The sequence below is a fragment of the Podarcis pityusensis genome, assembly GCF_964106645.2.
Source record: "Podarcis pityusensis genome assembly, chromosome: 13".
Classification (NCBI taxonomy): Eukaryota; Metazoa; Chordata; class Lepidosauria; order Squamata; family Lacertidae; genus Podarcis; species Podarcis pityusensis.
Genome location: NC_138038.1, coordinates 17,313,315 through 17,322,174, shown reverse-complemented (window position 1 = coordinate 17,322,174; position 8,860 = coordinate 17,313,315). Strand labels below are relative to the sequence as shown.

General features: G+C 50.3%; 1 protein-coding gene across 12 annotated transcripts in view; it reads left to right on the top strand.

The window, feature by feature from the left end:
• The first annotated feature begins 5,437 nt into the window (after positions 1 to 5,437).
• Positions 5,438 to 8,860, top strand: part of PPFIA3 (PTPRF interacting protein alpha 3) — a 61,663-nt gene continuing 58,240 nt past the window's right edge. For 5 of the 12 annotated variants that reach the window (XM_080976514.1, XM_080976512.1, XM_080976513.1 and 2 more), the window contains exon 1: positions 5,441 to 5,676. The gene's annotated coding sequence lies outside the window, so the exon portion shown is untranslated. Of the gene's footprint in view, positions 5,677 to 8,860 lie in introns of all 12 variants that reach the window. The other 7 variants (XM_080976519.1, XM_080976518.1, XM_080976520.1 and 4 more) reach the window with 4 other exon arrangements.

Sequence of the window (8,860 nt, the reverse complement as noted above, 5' to 3'; positions counted from 1 at the left end):
CAGTGCTTCTGCTGAAGCTTTGAAGCAGATGAAAAGGGGATGTTGAAGGCATAAAAGAAAGGAAGTCGGGTGCTGACTGCTCTGATCAGTCTAGGAATACAGGGATTCCTGTTGTCTGTTCCCAGAAAGAGCTTTGGAGCTGCCGGTGGATGCTGTGGAGCAGGCACATTAAGTCAGCCAAGTGCCATGGCAACAACAGCACCAAACCCTTGGCTAGGCTCACTGCTTCAGCTATGGGGGAAGAGGTTCCATGGCAAAATTCCAATGAACCTGCAGTTATGTCTAAGTCAGAAACTCTGCTCGCCAACCTGGTGCCCTCTAGGTGTTTTGGCCTATAACTCTCAAAATGCGCAGGCTGGGGCCTGAGGTCCAAAAACATCCGGAGGGTACCAGATTGGTAAACGCTGGTGAAATCTAATCCCAGGTGCAAGGGGCAGTCTATTCTAACAGGTGTGGGGAGCCTTTGGCCTTCCAGATGCTGCTGAACTACAACTCCCATCAGCCTCGGCAAGCATGGCCAATGGCCAGGGGTGATGAGAGTTGTGGTTCAGCAACATGCGGAGGGGCCAAAGGTTACCCACTCCTGTAATACAGGCTTCCAAGAGCTGGCCAAGTTAACATAGAATCAGAGAATTGTAGAGTTGGAAGTGATCCCAAGAGTCATCTAGTCCAGGAATCTCAACCCCCCCAAAAAAATCTCCACCTGAGGTCCCCCATCCAATTTGAAACCATACTGGGCCCTGCTTAGCTTTGCAAATGTGATAGCAGTTTCATTGCTGCGCCACAGACTTTTGAGGCTCACCACTGTTTTCTGATGCCCAACATGGGAAAGGCGGTGAATGAAATGATTTTTCTATGCTAGCTGGGAAAGTGACTAGGCTACAATACATGTTATTTTCCTAAAAGGGAGGCCGATGGGTAGAGTCTACAGTGGTACCTCGGGTTAAGTACTTAATTCGTTCCAGAGGTCCGTTCTTAACCTGAAACTGTTCTTAACCTGAAGCAGCACTTTAGCTAATGGGGCCTCCTGCTGCCACTGCGCCGCCGGAGCACGATTTCTGTTCTCATCTGGAAGCAAAGTTCTTAACCCGAGGTACTATTTCTGGGTTAGTGGAGTCTGTAACCTGAAGCATATGTAACCTGAAGCGTCTGTAACCCAAGGTACCACTTTATTCTGTAGCCCCATGAAGATACAAAGGCTTAAAAAATGGTGTTAGTTATTATTGTTGTTCTTATTTCTTTTTTACCATTGTCCAAATGCAGCTATCTCATGTCAGGGATGGGAAACCTTTCCCGCCTGAGGGCCACATTTCCTTTTGTGCAACCTTCTGGGGGCCACGTGCCAATGTTGGGCAGAGCCAGAAGCCAAAACGGGCGGAGCAATGAACGTAAACTTTACCTTTTACGGTGGGCTAGATCGCTATCCCTGATGTATTCCTCCTTCCAATGAACAATATGGCTCTCAATTCAGACCCGAAGCAAGAAGCACAAATAAATATCCCCATCACAATTGCGTATCATGATTCCTGCCTCCTGAAGCAGCAAGATGATGTTTCAGGGCGTTATCCTGGCTCAGGTTGAGCTCTTCTGCTGTAGCCACCAACCCTTTGGACCGCAGACCAACAGGTCCCCAATGTCACACGGACCAATGATCCAGAAGTGAGCCATCTCCACATCAAGGAATTTTTAGTGAGCGTTGTCTAAAATTAACCGATTGCTGCTATGGAGATAGGGTGTGGGATATTTTTAAAAGAACCAGACAGAGATAAAAGCCAAGCAGGAAGGGTTTACAAGAAGGTTTGGTGCAGGAATTTAATTTGAGTATACCTAGCAAAAGGGGTGCACTTTCAGATTTGGGGGAAGTGTAGAGATGCGAAGATTTCTATAGGGAACACAATATTCCCAGCGGGGACGATAGAAATCTGTCTTAAATTGGGAACAGACTGGTTCTCCCCCTAGCTCAAGGCTGTCTAGCAGTGACTCTCCCTTCACCTGCTGCCTGATCCTTTGAATTGAACATGGATGCAAAGCAAGTTCTCTTCCACTAAGCTATAGCCCTGGAGTAGAGAACCATCACCCCCCCAATTCTGGACAGCCATGTGCCAGTGGTAGCAAACACATAAATGACAAAAATATCTAAAAACACCCAAATTCCAACATTTTTACAGTGGTACCTCGGGTTACAGACGCTTCAGGTTACAGACGCTTCAGGTTACAGACTCCGTTAACCCAGAAATAGTACCTCGGGTTAAGAACTTTGCTTCAGGATGAGAACAGAAATCGCGCGGCGGCAGCTGGAGGCCCCATTAGCTAAAGTGGTGCTGCAGGTTAAGAACAGTTTCAGGTTAAGAACAGACCTCCAGAACGAATTAAGTTCTTAACCAGAGGTACCACTGTACCTAGTTTCTGCAAGCGCTTACCACATCCCTCTGTAGTTTCCATTCTGGCAAGCAAGAGGCGTTTTCAAATTTCTGAGACACATTCCCTGCATACGAAAAAACACTCCACCTCCCATCGTCCCCAGCGAGCAATGATCAAGGATGAAGGAAGTTGTAGTTCAGAGAGCCATAGATTCCCTGTTACTAAAACAGCAGTGATCGTCCCTGTAGCATAGTCGTCTTTCTCATGGTTTAGACGAGTGATGTGGAGTCTATGGCCCGCCAAATGAGGCTGGACCACAACTCCCATCATCCTTGACCATTGCCCATGCTAGCTGAGGCTTGGGAGGCTGTAGGGCCACAGGTTCCTCATCCCTGGTTTAGACAAACAAAGAATGTTTCTAGGAACACCTATGGGCTGTGACCTATGATAGCTCAGCTGGTTAGAGCGTGGTGCTGATAACGCCAAGGCTGCAGGTTCGATCCCCGTATGGGACAGCTGCATATTCCTGCATTGCAGGGACTTATGACCAGATGATCCTCAGGGTCCCTTCCAACTCTACAATGGCTTAATGAACTCCCATTTACACAGGAGGTATACTATGTAATAACGAAGCCCCTGGGAAAGGAAACAGCCCATGATCTTTATGTTCTGTAAGTGCTACTGGAAATGATGTTGGACCAGTTGGAACCTCTGGTCAGATCCTCCTACAGATTGCGTGTCTACATACTGGTACGCTTCTCTCTGGGATGCCTAATTATGATAGAGTGTGTACTTTGCAATGAACTGCACAGTGTAGTTGAATTCCTCAGGTTCCCCACTCTCTCCTGTGTGCAAGAACCGGCTAACATGTCACTGTTGGATCAGAAAACTGGGCTGTGTTTCCTTCCTAGCAGTTCATTCTTCACTGGCCACATGAATGGGCGCTACAGCTTTGCTGAAGATGAGCAGCTAATACAAATGTGTGTAGTTCCTTGGTTCTTCTTCCACATCTCTGTAAGGCTACACAGGGTCCCACGGCCTTTGCCTCTTTTCACAGGGCCACAGTCTCTGAATTACCAAATAGGGACATTTTCATGCAATCTGATGTTTCTTGCACCATTACTGCGATGGACTTCCCAAGTTTTATCTCCTTGCGCTTGACAGGCAGTCCGTGCCGACGGAAATTCACCACTGCTCTCTGTTATGATCAGAATATTACCTACCGTCTGCATGCATTTGACACATCTTCGTCACAGATTCGGCACATTTCTTCGGGCAGTTCCAGAAAACACTTTTCAAGTGCTGAGTTGCAACTCACTCCCTTCAGGGCAACAGCATTTTGCCAGTACTAAAAGCAAAATATTATGTCACTGGGCAAAGATGATCCACAACTCCCTTCCCAACTATAGTCAATTACTGTGGTTGAACAAGGACCAGTTGGCTAGTGCCTGTGCATCGCTGTATTTTTGTAAATCATTTAATACCAAGCTTCCCTTTCTTCTTCTTTTTTAATAGACTGGGTGCTTCCCAGTTGCACCACCAATGTAACTGACAAACCCCAGGACATATACCATCCTCCTGCAGTCTTGCCATTCATGAATCTTTTTCTATTCCTTTTTCTCTTTAAACTTTTTTTTAAAAAGATTGTGTTCTTTGAAGGTTCTGCATCCTCCTTCCCTCTCCAGCCAAGGAAATGTAAAAAATAAATAAAGAAAGAAAACATCAGAAAGGTTACCAATGAGGACAAAAAGCATATCCCAGAGTTTATTCAGAGCTAGCATTGACAGAGGACCAAGAATAAAATGTGTTACTTCCCTCCCCTGCCATCTGGAAAGGCCCTTAATGATGCACGGTTGCTGCTCCCTCCCTGGACTGTCTTCTGCCTTGCAATGATTTGCTGTTCCGATTTGGCTTCATGCATTGATTTTTTGCACCTTCCCCTACTGCTCCATGTCTTTATATATTTCCATGTCTTTCCTGGGTTCTCTTAAGCAAGCGCATCTCATCCAGAGAGCTCAGCAACCAAACCCCTTCCTTACCTTGCTGGGCATTGTTTCACGTTTCTCTTTTGCACAAATGAGTTTTCCTAGGTTGTTGCATGGCCATTTCCTTAGGGTGGTGGATGGATCTCTCTAGGCTATGCCATTTTTTGGACTGATGCATTATTTTTTTTACACCGACTTGCATGAAGTGGTGCATTTCTCAGCAGCACGTGGTTTGGCGTGTCACCCCTTTCCTCCCCTTCCAGGTTCTCTGGAGGTTCACGGTTTGCTGTTTCCCCCCTGCGTGAAATGAACTGGTGCATCTCCTCATAACGGGGCGCCGTGATTTATTTCTCTTTATGTCGCATGGGCCGGTGCATTTTCACTCCTCCGTAGCCCACCGGCTCCTTTCGCAGAGAGTTTGTGCATCTCGGGGGCGATGGGGCTGGAGTGTCTCCTCTTGGTGCTTTCCGCCGGGTTGCTGCATTTTCTCAGCTGTAGGTGTATCTCCAGGTGGTACATGCATAAATATCCTCTCTGAGCTGCATGAATCGGTGCATTTCACTGTCTCGATTTTTCTCTCTATGCACGCATCTGGTGCATTTTCCGCCCGTGATGCAACGTCTCATTCTTCTCACCGGACTGTTGCGTTATTTAACACGGGCTGGGACGCTTCCTTGGGTCATTGCACGGATTTCGTGCATTTTTGTTACTCTCCCTCCCCCCCCCCCGCTTTTTTTTAAAAAAAAAAACCTGCGATGCATCTGATTTTCTCCTCCTCCTGTTCCTTCCCCCCTCCTTTTTCCTAAAGAACCACCGGATGACATCATCCTAAAACTGAGCCCCGCCCATAGGCTTCCCCAATTGGCTTCTCGCAGCCCCCCCGCCCACCAGCTCGCCCAACCCATTGGCTCTGCCACCTTGCCACTCGGAGCTCGGCTTCCCCTCCCTTCCCCACGCGTGGGCGGTGCCTAAAGGGCTGTCCCGGACCATGCCGCAGGCTCGTTGGTCGGAACGCTTGTCAATCAGAGATCTCTTAAAGGGGCAGGCGCGCCCAAGCTCTGCGCTGGGCGAAGGGGCGGGATTTGCTTCTCTTTTCGCTCTCTGGATCTGCCTGGGCGGGCTGGAGGGGGGCGCCAGGCGGTGGCCGACCGGCCGGCCGGGAGGGAGGGATGCCGGGGCTGGGGAGTGGGGTCCCCCTGAGGGATGGCAATCGCCCCTGAAGGCCGGAGGAGGGGGCCCAGCGTCAGCATCAAGGCTCCCTCCTGCATCCCTCCTGCATCAGCACCACCAGGAGCAGCACCGCAGCCTCCCCCGCCTGCTGCAAAGGCAGGTAAGCGCCGAGCTCAGGAACCCCCATCTCCTCCCGGGAAGCCCCGCGCTGCGCCCCGCTGCACCCGATCTCCGCGTCCCTCTCCAGCGGGGCGCCACCTCTCCACCAGGGGACCGTCCGGAGCCTTTGCTCCATCGTCTCCAAAGCTGCCCAAAATCGTCCGGCAGCTTCTTCTTGCCGTCTCTGCATCCCTCCCTCCCTCCCCGCCGGCCTTTCCCCAATGCGCCTCTGACTCCCGCATCCCAGGGCTCCCCGCTCCCCATCGCACCCCCTGCGCTGCCACCCGCCGCTGCCTACTCTCTCCAACCACCCGCACCTTTCTCCGTGCGCTCCGCGCGGATCCGGCCACCACCACCCCGGCACCCACAGCCTCTCCTACCCGCCGCCCCCCACCCCACCCCGCGCCCTCGCCCATCCCGATTCTCCGGCACGCTCCCTGCAACTCAACTCCTCCGCCCAACCCAGCCTCCCCGCCGGTGCGCCCTGGCGCCTTCTCCGAGCCCCTTTCCCACGAGATCGCGCCCTGCCTCTTCGTCTCTGCCCAGCCGCGCACAGTCCATCTGCCTGCCGCCGCCGCCTCCTCCTCCCTCTCCGGCTCCTCTCTGAAAGCCCTGCAGCCTCGCTCCGGGCTCCCCTTCTCCTGGAACCTTCCAAGCCATCTCCACCCAGCCCCAGAGACCCACCTTCCCGTCCCCTCCGTCTCTCCACCCACCCGGGCCCTGGAGCTTCTCCAGATAGGTAGGTCGACCTGCCGTGATGGCCAGCGCTGGGGATCTACAGGGTGCCCCACCGCCAAAGCTGGGGAGGCGCCTCTAGCCTCTAACCCCCTCCCCAGTCGTCTCTTTCATGGAAGCAGCAGCTCACGAAAGGCCCTCTCTGTTTCTCCAGGGGCCTCTCTCCTCCAGAATCGCCTTCCTTCTGCCCATTCCCCAAGCACAGAAGTCTTCCCCCTCCACTCATTTATTCCCAGATCCCTTGACCAACCTTGTTTGTAGCTCTGCTCCGCTGTCCCTGGTTACCCTTTGAGCCTTGGATGCCCCCACTTAAAGGAAACCCAAGCAATCTACCCAGCTCCACCAGACCCCCTTTCCCCACCAAGTTCTCTTTTCCATTTTGCACACCCGATAATTTACAGCGTGCGCTCTCCCCCCCCCCGACTTTGTTCCCGTCTGGGCCCCCTAAAGACCCCTAAACACCCGTTCTCCCTGAGCGCTGTCAAATTTCAACATTGCTCACAGGCGCAGCCGACATCGGCTCCATCATTCTGCCCAGCAGTTCCTCGCCCCTGCTTGGCTAAAGCAACCCACATTCTATCTCTAGGCAACCCCCTCTGCTCTTTCCTTTAGGAAACCTGCACCCTGTTCCACCAAGAAACCTATGTCACTCCACCCAATGCTACTCCATCAGATTTTTAAAAAACCCACAGCCCCCTCTAGTTTTTTCTTAATTGGCCCATACCCACAATTCCATCCCTTTTGCCCATGCTACTCAATGGCCCCCAGCACTCTTACCTCTATGGTCTCCTAGATTCCTGCTGTTTTGAACCTGTGCCTTGCCACCAAATCTCTTTCCAAACAGCTTCTTCCTGTGCGTCTTACACCCTGCCTGATTTTTCTTCATTACCCTTCACCACACAGTCCTATGAGCATAAGAGTCTGAGGCTCCGACCCAAACCCTTAATATATTGTGTTATCAATATATTCCCATGGGTTGTCTTTTCTGCACCTCGTAATACAATGAAATGGTGGCCTAACATTTTGCAGAGTGGGGTCTTAGCAGAAGCAGGAGATCAGAATGGCAGGTGCCAGTTTGACGGTGCGGGGACGGGATTTCGAAGTAGATGTTGCAGGGAGTGGAGGACCAATGTGGAAACATAGCTGAAGAGAATCCAGTGCAAGTGTTTGGGAGATGGAAATACATGATGGCTAAGAAAAAGGAAGCAGGATGTTGGTTCTGTTAAAAATGGAGGTGCCTATAGACAAAGAAAGTATCAGGCTATAAGGCATCATCACATTATATATCTCCCAAAGGTGGAGAGTTATTAATATGTTGATTAAAAATTGGGAGTCCTTTATTATGTGTTTCCAGGCCTACCTTTCCTATCTGCAAGCAGCTATTGTATTACAACTGAAGTAAGGCTATCTATTGGATGGGTTAATGATAAGATTATAATTTGTGTGATTCCCACTTTCATTCTCCCAAATTCAGCGATCACCCATAGCTATATTTAATACAGCTCAGGTGCAGGTGTGTAAAAGAAGGTGAAAAACATAGACTGCCTGTGTGTGTGTGTGTGTGTGATGCTGTGGTCAGACACATGTTAGGCAAGCTCATAACAATCAACATGCGCCGTCCCTGTTTCACAAGCGTGCTCCAAGCTGTGATGTACAACCCATTTGCACAAGCAACAGTAAGTGCTGCACTTTCTGCTTCCCGGGGGCAGGAGATAATGCACGTTCATTGACCGAGATCCATTCTTATGTGCATATTTGTCTGCATATGCATTGCAGTACAAAGGTGTTATAATACTGCACAAAGGTTTGCATGCAGGGCAGCCGTGCAAACAGGAGGGTTAGTCACACGTGCAACATGCGCATGACCACTCGCAAAAATGCCAGAGATGACATGCTGGTGTAGGCAGCTGTGACAACAAGTGTTGTATGTGCAGAAGCATGGGGAAATACCAAAGTGTCATCTGTTGGGGCAAGTATATAGGCGCTACAAGCTTTTTTGTGTGCGCGCGCACAGTTATACTGGAATGTGTATGTTGCAGGTGGCTGTGGTGTGGAAAGATGTATAGCTGCACTAGGTGTGGGGTGCATGTAATCAATGTGTCAAGATGAACATGGATGAATGTGGTGAGATTCTAAACAGATTGAAGTCTGACAGGTAAAAACCAGTCTTTTTTCTAAGCCCAGCTGTGCTACATAGAAGTTACAGCACATGTGTTGGATTTTGTACAATGGTTTTTGTACAGATGTGGTTCCACTTGTGCCAACATGTGCCCATTGTTATATTTGTTTCTTTGCACCTTCTGGATGAGCATGAAATCTTATGTGTCACATCATAGCTGCAAACGAAAAGGATTGGAGCACCAGAGGTGGTGTTTGCGCTGCGCATGTGCGGTGGTGCACTGTTTTGGTTTGCACGCACATGCTCACCTTTGCTAGTCATAGACCTGCAA